This window comes from Acanthochromis polyacanthus, chromosome 12 (assembly GCF_021347895.1).
Source record: "Acanthochromis polyacanthus isolate Apoly-LR-REF ecotype Palm Island chromosome 12, KAUST_Apoly_ChrSc, whole genome shotgun sequence".
Taxonomy (NCBI): Eukaryota; Metazoa; Chordata; class Actinopteri; family Pomacentridae; genus Acanthochromis; species Acanthochromis polyacanthus.
In genome coordinates this window covers 40,851,353-40,862,145 of record NC_067124.1, presented here as the reverse complement: position 1 = coordinate 40,862,145, position 10,793 = coordinate 40,851,353, and positions in this window count along the sequence as shown.

Here is a 10,793-nt window from a genome sequence, read left to right as displayed (position 1 = left end):
AACCACACAAACCGGTCACAAAATACCAAAAAAAAGAGACAAAACCACACAAACCGGTCACAAAATACCAAAAAAAGAGACAAAACCACACAAACCGGTCACAAAATACCAAAAAAAAGAGACAAAACCACACAAACCGGTCACAAAATACCAAAAAAGAGACAAACCACACAAACCGGTCACAAAATACCAAAAAAGAGACAAAATCACACAAACCGGTCACAAAATACCAAAAAAAAAGAGACAAAACCACACAAACCGGTCACAAAATACCAAAAAAAGAGACAAAACCACACAAACCGGTCACAAAATACCAAAAAAAAAGAGACAAAACCACACAAACCGGTCACAAAATACCAAAAAAAGAGACAAAACCACACAAACCGGTCACAAAATACAAAAAAAGAGACAAAACCACACAAACCGGTCACAAAATACCAAAAAAAGAGACAAAATCACACAAACCGGTCACAAAATACCAAAAAAACGAGACAAAACCACACAAACCGGTCACAAAATACCAAAAAAAGAGACAAAACCACACAAACCGGTCACAAAATACAAAAAAAGAGACAAAACCACACAAACCGGTCACAAAATACCAAAAAAAGAGACAAAACCACACAAACCGGTCACAAAATACCAAAAAAAAGAGACAAAACCACACAAACCGGTCACAAAATACCAAAAAAGAGACAAAACCACACAAACCGGTCACAAAATACCAAAAAAGAGACAAAATCACACAAACCGGTCACAAAATACCAAAAAAACAGACAAAACCACACAAACCGGTCACAAAATAACAGAAAAAAGAGACAAAATCACACAAACCGGTCACAAAATACCAGAAAAAAGAGACAAAACCACACAAACCGGTCACAAAATAACAGAAAAAAAGAGACAAAATCACACAAACCAGTCACAAAATACCAAAAAAGAGACAAAATCACACAAACCAGTCACAAAATACCAAAAAAGAGACAAAATCACACAAACCGGTCACAAAATACCAAAAAAAAGAAACAAAACCACACAAACCAGTCACAAAATACCAAAAAAAAGAGACAAAACCACACAAACCGGTCACAAAATACAAAAAAAGAGACAAAACCACACAAACCGGTCACAAAATACCAAAAAAGAGACAAAATCACACAAACCGGTCACAAAATACCAAAAAAAAGAGACAAAACCACACAAACCAGTCACAAAATACCAAAAAAAAGAGACAAAACCACACAAACCGGTCACAAAATACAAAAAAAGAGACAAAACCACACAAACCGGTCACAAAATACCAAAAAAACGAGACAAAACCACACAAACCGGTCACAAAATACCAAAAAAAGAGACAAAACCACACAAACCGGTCACAAAATACCAAAAAAGAGACAAAATCACACAAACCGGTCACAAAATACCAAAAAAACAGACAAAACCACACAAACCGGTCACAAAATAACAGAAAAAAAGAGACAAAATCACACAAACCGGTCACAAAATACCAGAAAAAAAGAGACAAAACCACACAAACCGGTCACAAAATAACAGAAAAAAAGAGACAAAATCACACAAACCAGTCACAAAATACCAAAAAAGAGACAAAATCACACAAACCAGTCACAAAATACCAAAAAAGAGACAAAATCACACAAACCGGTCACAAAATACCAAAAAAAAGAGACAAAACCACACAAACCAGTCACAAAATACCAAAAAAAAGAGACAAAACCACACAAACCGGTCACAAAATACAAAAAAAGAGACAAAACCACACAAACCGGTCACAAAATACCAAAAAAAAGAGACAAAACCACACAAACCAGTCACAAAATACAAAAAAAGAGACAAAACCACACAAACCGGTCACAAAATACCAAAAAAAGAGACAAAATCACACAAACCGGTCACAAAATACCAAAAAACGAGACAAAACCACACAAACCGGTCACAAAATACCAAAAAAAGAGACAAAACCACACAAACCGGTCACAAAATACCAAAAAAGAGACAAAATCACACAAACCGGTCACAAAATACCAAAAAAACAGACAAAACCACACAAACCGGTCACAAAATAACAGAAAAAAAGAGACAAAATCACACAAACCGGTCACAAAATACCAGAAAAAAAGAGACAAAACCACACAAACCGGTCACAAAATAACAGAAAAAAAGAGACAAAATCACACAAACCAGTCACAAAATACCAAAAAAGAGACAAAATCACACAAACCAGTCACAAAATACCAAAAAAGAGACAAAATCACACAAACCGGTCACAAAATACCAAAAAAAAGAGACAAAACCACACAAACCAGTCACAAAATACCAAAAAAAAGAGACAAAACCACACAAACCGGTCACAAAATACAAAAAAAGAGACAAAACCACACAAACCGGTCACAAAATACCAAAAAAAAGAGACAAAACCACACAAACCAGTCACAAAATACAAAAAAAGAGACAAAACCACACAAACCGGTCACAAAATACCAAAAAAAGAGACAAAATCACACAAACCGGTCACAAAATACCAAAAAAACGAGACAAAACCACACAAACCAGTCACAAAATACCAAAAAAAAGAGACAAAACCACACAAACCGGTCACAAAATACAAAAAAAGAGACAAAACCACACAAACCAGTCACAAAATACCAAAAAAAGAGACAAAACCACACAAACCGGTCACAAAATACCAAAAAAGAGACAAAATCACACAAACCGGTCACAAAATACCAAAAAAACGAGACAAAACCACACAAACCAGTCACAAAATACCAAAAAAAGAGACAAAACCACACAAACCGGTCACAAAATACCAAAAAAGAGACAAAACCACACAAACCGGTCACAAAATACCAAAAAAGAGACAAAATCACACAAACCGGTCACAAAATACCAAAAAAGAGACAAAACCACACAAACCGGTCACAAAATACCAAAAAAGAGACAAAATCACACAAACCGGTCACAAAATACCAAAAAAAGAGACAAAACCACACAAACCAGTCACAAAATACCAAAAAAAAGAGACAAAACCACACAAACCGGTCACAAAATACAAAAAAAGAGACAAAACCACACAAACCGGTCACAAAATACCAAAAAAACGAGACAAAACCACACAAACCGGTCACAAAATACCAAAAAAAGAGACAAAACCACACAAACCGGTCACAAAATACCAAAAAAGAGACAAAATCACACAAACCGGTCACAAAATACCAAAAAAACAGACAAAACCACACAAACCGGTCACAAAATAACAGAAAAAAAGAGACAAAATCACACAAACCGGTCACAAAATACCAGAAAAAAAGAGACAAAACCACACAAACCGGTCACAAAATAACAGAAAAAAAGAGACAAAATCACACAAACCGGTCACAAAATACCAAAAAAGAGACAAAATCACACAAACCAGTCACAAAATACCAAAAAAGAGACAAAATCACACAAACCAGTCACAAAATACCAAAAAAGAGACAAAATCACACAAACCAGTCACAAAATACCAAAAAAGAGACAAAATCACACAAACCGGTCACAAAATACCAAAAAAAAGAGACAAAACCACACAAACCAGTCACAAAATACCAAAAAAAAGAGACAAAACCACACAAACCGGTCACAAAATACAAAAAAAGAGACAAAACCACACAAACCGGTCACAAAATACCAAAAAAAAGAGACAAAACCACACAAACCGGTCACAAAATACCAAAAAAAAGAGACAAAACCACACAAACCGGTCACAAAATACCAAAAAAACGAGACAAAACCACACAAACCGGTCACAAAATACCAAAAAAAGAGACAAAACCACACAAACCGGTCACAAAATACCAGAAAAAAAGAGACAAAACCACACAAACCGGTCACAAAATACCAAAAAAGAGACAAAATCACACAAACCGGTCACAAAATACCAAAAAAGAGACAAAATCACACAAACCGGTCACAAAATACCAGAAAAAAAGAGACAAAACCACACAAACCGGTCACAAAATACCAAAAAAGAGACAAAATCACACAAACCAGTCACAAAATACCAAAAAAGAGACAAAACCACACAAACCGGTCACAAAATACCAAAAAAGAGACAAAATCACACAAACCGGTCACAAAATACCAAAAAAAAGAGACAAAACCACACAAACCAGTCACAAAATACCAAAAAAAAGAGACAAAACCACACAAACCGGTCACAAAATACAAAAAAAGAGACAAAACCACACAAACCGGTCACAAAATACCAAAAAAACGAGACAAAACCACACAAACCGGTCACAAAATACCAAAAAAAGAGACAAAACCACACAAACCGGTCACAAAATACCAAAAAAACGAGACAAAACCACACAAACCGGTCACAAAATACAAAAAAAGAGACAAAACCACACAAACCGGTCACAAAATACCAAAAAAAGAGACAAAACCACACAAACCGGTCACAAAATACCAAAAAAACAGACAAAACCACACAAACCGGTCACAAAATAACAGAAAAAAAGAGACAAAATCACACAAACCGGTCACAAATACCAGAAAAAAAGAGACAAAACCACACAAACCGGTCACAAAATACCAAAAAAACGAGACAAAATCACACAAACCAGTCACAAAATACCAAAAAAGAGACAAAACCACACAAACCGGTCACAAAATACCAAAAAAGAGACAAAATCACACAAACCAGTCACAAAATACCAAAAAAGAGACAAAATCACACAAACCGGTCACAAAATACCAAAAAAACGAGACAAAACCACACAAACCGGTCACAAAATACCAAAAAAGAGACAAAATCACACAAACCGGTCACAAAATACCAAAAAAGAGACAAAACCACACAAACCGGTCACAAAATACCAAAAAAACGAGACAAAACCACACAAACCGGTCACAAAATACCAAAAAAAGAGACAAAACCACACAAACCGGTCACAAAATACAAAAAAAGAGACAAAATCACACAAACCGGTCACAAAATACCAAAAAAGAGACAAAATCACACAAACCGGTCACAAAATACCAAAAAAAGAGACAAAACCACACAAACCGGTCACAAAATACCAAAAAGAGACAAAACCACACAAACCGGTCACAAAATACCAAAAAAAGAGACAAAACCACACAAACCGGTCACAAAATACCAAAAAAAGAGACAAAACCACACAAACCGGTCACAAAATACCAAAAAAACAGACAAAATCACACAAACCGGTCACAAAATAACAGAAAAAAAGAGACAAAATCACACAAACCGGTCACAAAATACCGAAAAATGAAACAAAACCACACAAACCGGTCACAAAATACCGAAAAATGAAACAAAACCACACAGACAAAACACAAAATAACATAAAAAGAAACAAAACCACACAAATCACAAAGGTTGATGCTAGAGGTACGGACCCGTTAAGGTCACTGAAGAGCTGGCGCCGGTTAACTACTATTTGCTGCACATTACAGGCAGTTTATATGAATGACTTTGACGGCGAACATTGTATAATTTAACCAAAAATACACCGTCTCCTCTCACACTTTAGACATTGCAGTTTTTACGCTTTTAGACGCCGTGTCTAAATTGTTTGAAGTCCAGTTCCTATTAATTAGTTTACCGCGTTCAGTGGTGGAAGCGGCTGACGAACTCCATTGCAAATGTTCCCATTTAATTTCGGACGCTAATTTACAAGATAAAGTTAAGGATGTCGAATATGAAACAAACATTCGTGAATGGTGAGGAGCAGCTCTTTAATTCGGCATGAATTAAAAAAACCACAAACTCGATTTACTGTGATATTGTGAGATTTGTTTGTGGTTATGTAACTTAGCCATTCAACAGAGTCCGCTAACATTAAAGTGACTGTGACAGTGTCTGTGTTGACAGACGTAGAAAATACGCCAGGGTTTTGTTTAGGTTGTTAATATGTAATAGTCTGTCGCTACTTTTGAAGGTAAAAAAATACTTGTAGTTTGCTGGCTGTTAGTTCCGCCATTTGTTTTGTTTGCTGTCTGTGCTTTATTAGAACAGGGTCACGTGAATAAAAAGTTTTGCTATTTTTAATAGTAGTGCTGATTTCAACCCCCAAATCGCTGTCCGTGAAAAAATCAGATAATGATATTTATAAGACATTATGCATGATAGAAAAGAGAACAGCAGATGACTGACATGACAGGCTCGGCACGCAGATTCACCTCGAATCACGGAAGCGCCTTCATCACTCGGATTACCAAGCCGGCTCATTAATATTTATGTCCGTTGGATTACCAGCCAATCACAAAGCGCGTTCATCAGCCGGCTCATTAATATTCATGTACGTCTCATTAATATTTATGATAAGGGAAAGTGCTGTATCCGCAGGCCACAGGCTACGGGTACGGGTCCGTATCTGTAGACACTACCTAATCACAAAATGAAACAAGAGAAAAAAACACAACACAAATGAAACATAAAATTACAACTAAATGAGACAAAACAACACAAATGTGACACGATGCCAACAAGCCACAAAACAAGAAGAACAAGACACAAATGAAACACAAATGGAGAGAACAGCAACACAAAGGTAGCAGAAAAAGAGAAAAATCCAGTAAAACATGCAGACTGTGCTGTGCTGCTGTTCATGGTTCGGTAGTTTGGTCTTCATATCACAGCAGAAAAAGCCGGGACAGGACGACTAGTTTACAACAACATTCACACCAGAACACGACAAACGGGACGTCCACTTCCACAGCATCACTTCAAACTGTCTTCCTATTTGCAGTGAAAGCAGCAGTAATCACGTCTCTGCTGTTGGACATTTGGCTCGTTGGCTTTGGATGGTTTCTACGAACGATGATGACACGTTTCTATCCGTCCATGGAAAGCTTCCTGCTGCTCTCTAGTTCTTTAACGGAGACATTAAAATCCACTGCACACCTGTTGAACATCTGAAATGACAGAAACTGAGTTTTATTATGAATTTCCAGCCTTTTCTGAGCACGTATTTATCGTATTTTTTCATCAAGCTTCAAACTGTGGACACTGGATCTTGAAAACTCTTGGATCTAACTTTATAGCTTTAGACGTCTTGTGAAACTTTATGCTTCCATTGATCTTGAGGTGTTTGGATGTAGTCATGTGGAGAAGAACTGCAGCAGCTGTTAGCTCCAGAAGCATCTGGAATGAAGCTGCTTTTTTTCAAAAATGTGCCACAATTTCAGGGGCAGAAATACTTGTGGACCTCATGTACAGACAGTTAAAGCGTCTCTACCACAGTGTTTTCCGTCGTATGTGACTTGATTGTGGCGATCAGAAGCTCTCCCTCGTGCTGACGGATTCTCTGCTCACATGTGCAGAATTAAAGTGGGCTCATTCATTACATGAGCAAGAAAACCTTCACGTTAAAATGAAATTTAACCACAGATCACTGCAGATGCTGGTTTTATTCGGAGCTCCAGGGACATGTGTGCTGCAGCTCTTCACATGTCTGACAGACACTCTGCTGCTACATTTGTGAATGAAACCAGCCGCCACGCCCCCTGCATGAAGCCAACCAATGGCGTGACGCCGATGTGTTAGCCACGCCCCCCCAGGCAGCTCTGACCGGCCAATGGGAGGCCGGCGGGGGTTACTGCTGTTGTATAATTTGGCCGATGAGCTTCACGTTGGAGCTGCAGACACACGGTGTGAAGAGAGGAGGACTGAGAGGAGGCATCAGATCAGGAGATGTTCAACCATGATGAAGTCTGGGGAAAAATGAAATGCTGAAAAAGACAGAAAATCCTGCCAGTGATAATAAAAATATGACATTTAGTTTTATTTATTTGAATATTAGAATAAACGTGATCATGTAGAAAAGAGTAAACCCTGACAGCAGGTAGAGTTTGGACTGACTTAGCTCCATCCATGTGTGTGCACGCTGCAGGAAGAGATGGAAGCTTTGCAGGTTTATTCTAATGTTTTCTCCTCGACTCCACAGTGTGATGTAATCTGGAGGTTTTAAAGAGAAATGCACCCCACAGCACTGTTTACACCAGATTCAGCTTCCAGACAGCACAAAGGGTTTTCACTGGGATGTAAGTTGGTGGCAGTTTGACAGTGACTCACACGGGCTCACATGTATTGATTTATTTATAGTTATTAACTTCCATCAAACTGCCTGCTGCTGCTCCATTCTCCACCATATTTGCAGCAGATGCAGGATTGCAGCTGATCTTTCCAATAAAAATCTCATTTCAGGGTGGATTTTCTGCTTGGAGAGTGAAAGATAAGTGATGTGGAGAGAGCGCCACCCAGTGCTCACATTTGGCTTATGTAACCCAGTTTTAACCAGTCCTTCTCATTCAGTGGTTCTTCTTACCCCGTTAAACTTCAGCGGCCCGTATGTGCAAACGTATTTTGCTAAATTGACCGAAGCTGCAAACTCGATGATAGAAACATTATACACCCATGGAAAGCTTAGATTCTCATGAATCCGCCGGTATAAACCACTTTCAGATGTGATTACCACAGCGGGTAATATAAACACATTTGTCCAACAAACAGCAAATAACGTTAACGGCACAACTCACCTTTGAAGGCTCAAAACTAGTCACAGACGAAAATATTCCACAAAAAACGGCCATAATCCAACCTTGGACATCCAGACAAAACAAGCCAGTAAATTATTTTGTCCAAAACATGTCTTGAAATCAGTAAGCAATCCACAAATAGCTCGTTTTCGTGAATGTGCACCTCGCGCTGCGCGTCCCATATTGAGTGAATGGAAACAAAATGGCGTCAAATCCCCAGTTGTCGCTACTCTGATAATATAGGGACTCTACTGTTTATTAGAGTCCCTATATTATCAGAGTATCAACATGACGGGTCCAAAAAATTTTGATCACGTGATCTATAGTGGCCATTTTGTTTCCTATTCATGAACGCCGGGTTTTCCTGTTAACGTTGTTTACAACGCAGAGAGTAATTCTAGGTCCTTTATCTCTTCATAAATACCTGAAAAATGACGGGCTGTTGTGCCTTTGGGTGCACAAATCGATCTGAGAAGGGATTACACATGTTTAGATTTCCCAGTAATAGTGAAAGAAGGAAACTGTGGGAAAATAAAGTCCGGAGAGTGGGATGGAAACCGACTTCATCATGGTTTTTGTGCCAGGTTAGTCCCATGTATGTACTTTCATGTTATGATGTATGGGTGAATGACAGATAGAAAAGGAAATAGGTTTTTATGTCAACAAAACAGGAGCTAAACCAACACAGAAAAAGGAAAACTGTTGTTTGTATATTTATGATCCAGCAGATTCTGTCATATTTCCAGAAACCCTTTGATAAAGCTATGAAGGAACCAAAGTCCATGATTGGTTTTTGTGTTTCTGTCGCTGTGTTTTCTGACGGTTTCAGCCTCCAGCAGGGACACTGTTGGGGATTTTCAGGGGCTGACTCTGGGCTCTGGTTAAAGAGTTTCCTTTAGGACAGGAACATGGTTTCTTTCTCACCCAGCAGCTGGTGGAAGGCTCTGTTGACGGTTTTGCGACGGACGTTTGGCAGCAGAAGGGAGCTGAAGAAGACGGGCTCCACGTGTTCAGGAAACTCTGGAAACTTAAAAAGATACACATGATTGGATGAAGGTAAATAAAGAAAGGAATCAAAGTCTGACCTGTGAAGTTAGTACGTTACCCACATTTCCCATTACGTGGTTCTCTGTCTCATTTTTGTTGTGTTTGTGTATTTATGATCCAGCAGATTCTGTCATATTTCCTGAAAACCTTTAAGAAATCTATGAAGGAACCAAAGTTGTTTAAATCAGTCCACCAATGGATTGGACTTCAAGTCCCTCTCATCCAAGAAGCTTTTCAGTTCTGGTGGTGGTTGGTGTTGCTTCAGCCTTCACAAAGGTCCAGTCAGGGCATCCACAAGTTTTCAGTGCCCCTTTCAGGTGTTTGTGTTCTTTTTCCTGGCCTTGGCTGCTTGTGGGTAACTTGTCAGCCCTGTGTTGCAGGGTCCTGATGACTCCCAGCTTGTGCTCCAGTGGATGGTGAGAATCAAAAAGCAGGTACTGGTCCGTGTTTGTTGGTTTCCTGTACACCCCAACACTCAGACTTCTGTCCTCTTCTGTGCGGACCCCACAATCCAAAAAGGGCAAAATGTTGTCCTGTACATCCTCTCTGGTGAACTTGATGTTGCTGTCCACAGAGTTGATGTGTTCAGTGAAAGTTTGCACCTCATGAATTCTGATCTTGACCCATGTGTCGTCCACGTATCGGAACCAGTGGCTCGGTGTTTCTCCGTTGAACGAGGTCAGGGAACTGTGTTCCACTTCTTCCATGTATAGATTGGCCACAAAAGGAGACACTGGTGAGCCCATGGCACATCCATGTTTCTGCCTATAGAAACTCCCTCTGTACTGGAAATAGGTGGTGTTCAGGCAGAGGTCCAAAAGTTGGCAAATCTGGTCTGGGTTGAGGTTTGTTCTGTCGCTGAGGGTGATCACATAGACATGTGTGTATGTTTATGTGATCACACTATGGGATGAGCTGATATGAGCTGATGTGGACCGAAGGCGGAGGGAAGACAGTAACGCCGAATATTCATTCCGCACGGTAACGTCCAACCGGATACCGCCGTAGCGAACGAATATTCGGGATATTCAGGTCCAGCCCTACTGTTTCCACCGCCTCCATTATGGGAACACATGTGAACAGGGAGGTGACATCGTGGGATACCATGGTCTCATCTGTACCCAATCTCAATTTGCATTTTTTTCAAAACATTTATTTATTCATTTATAGTCATATAC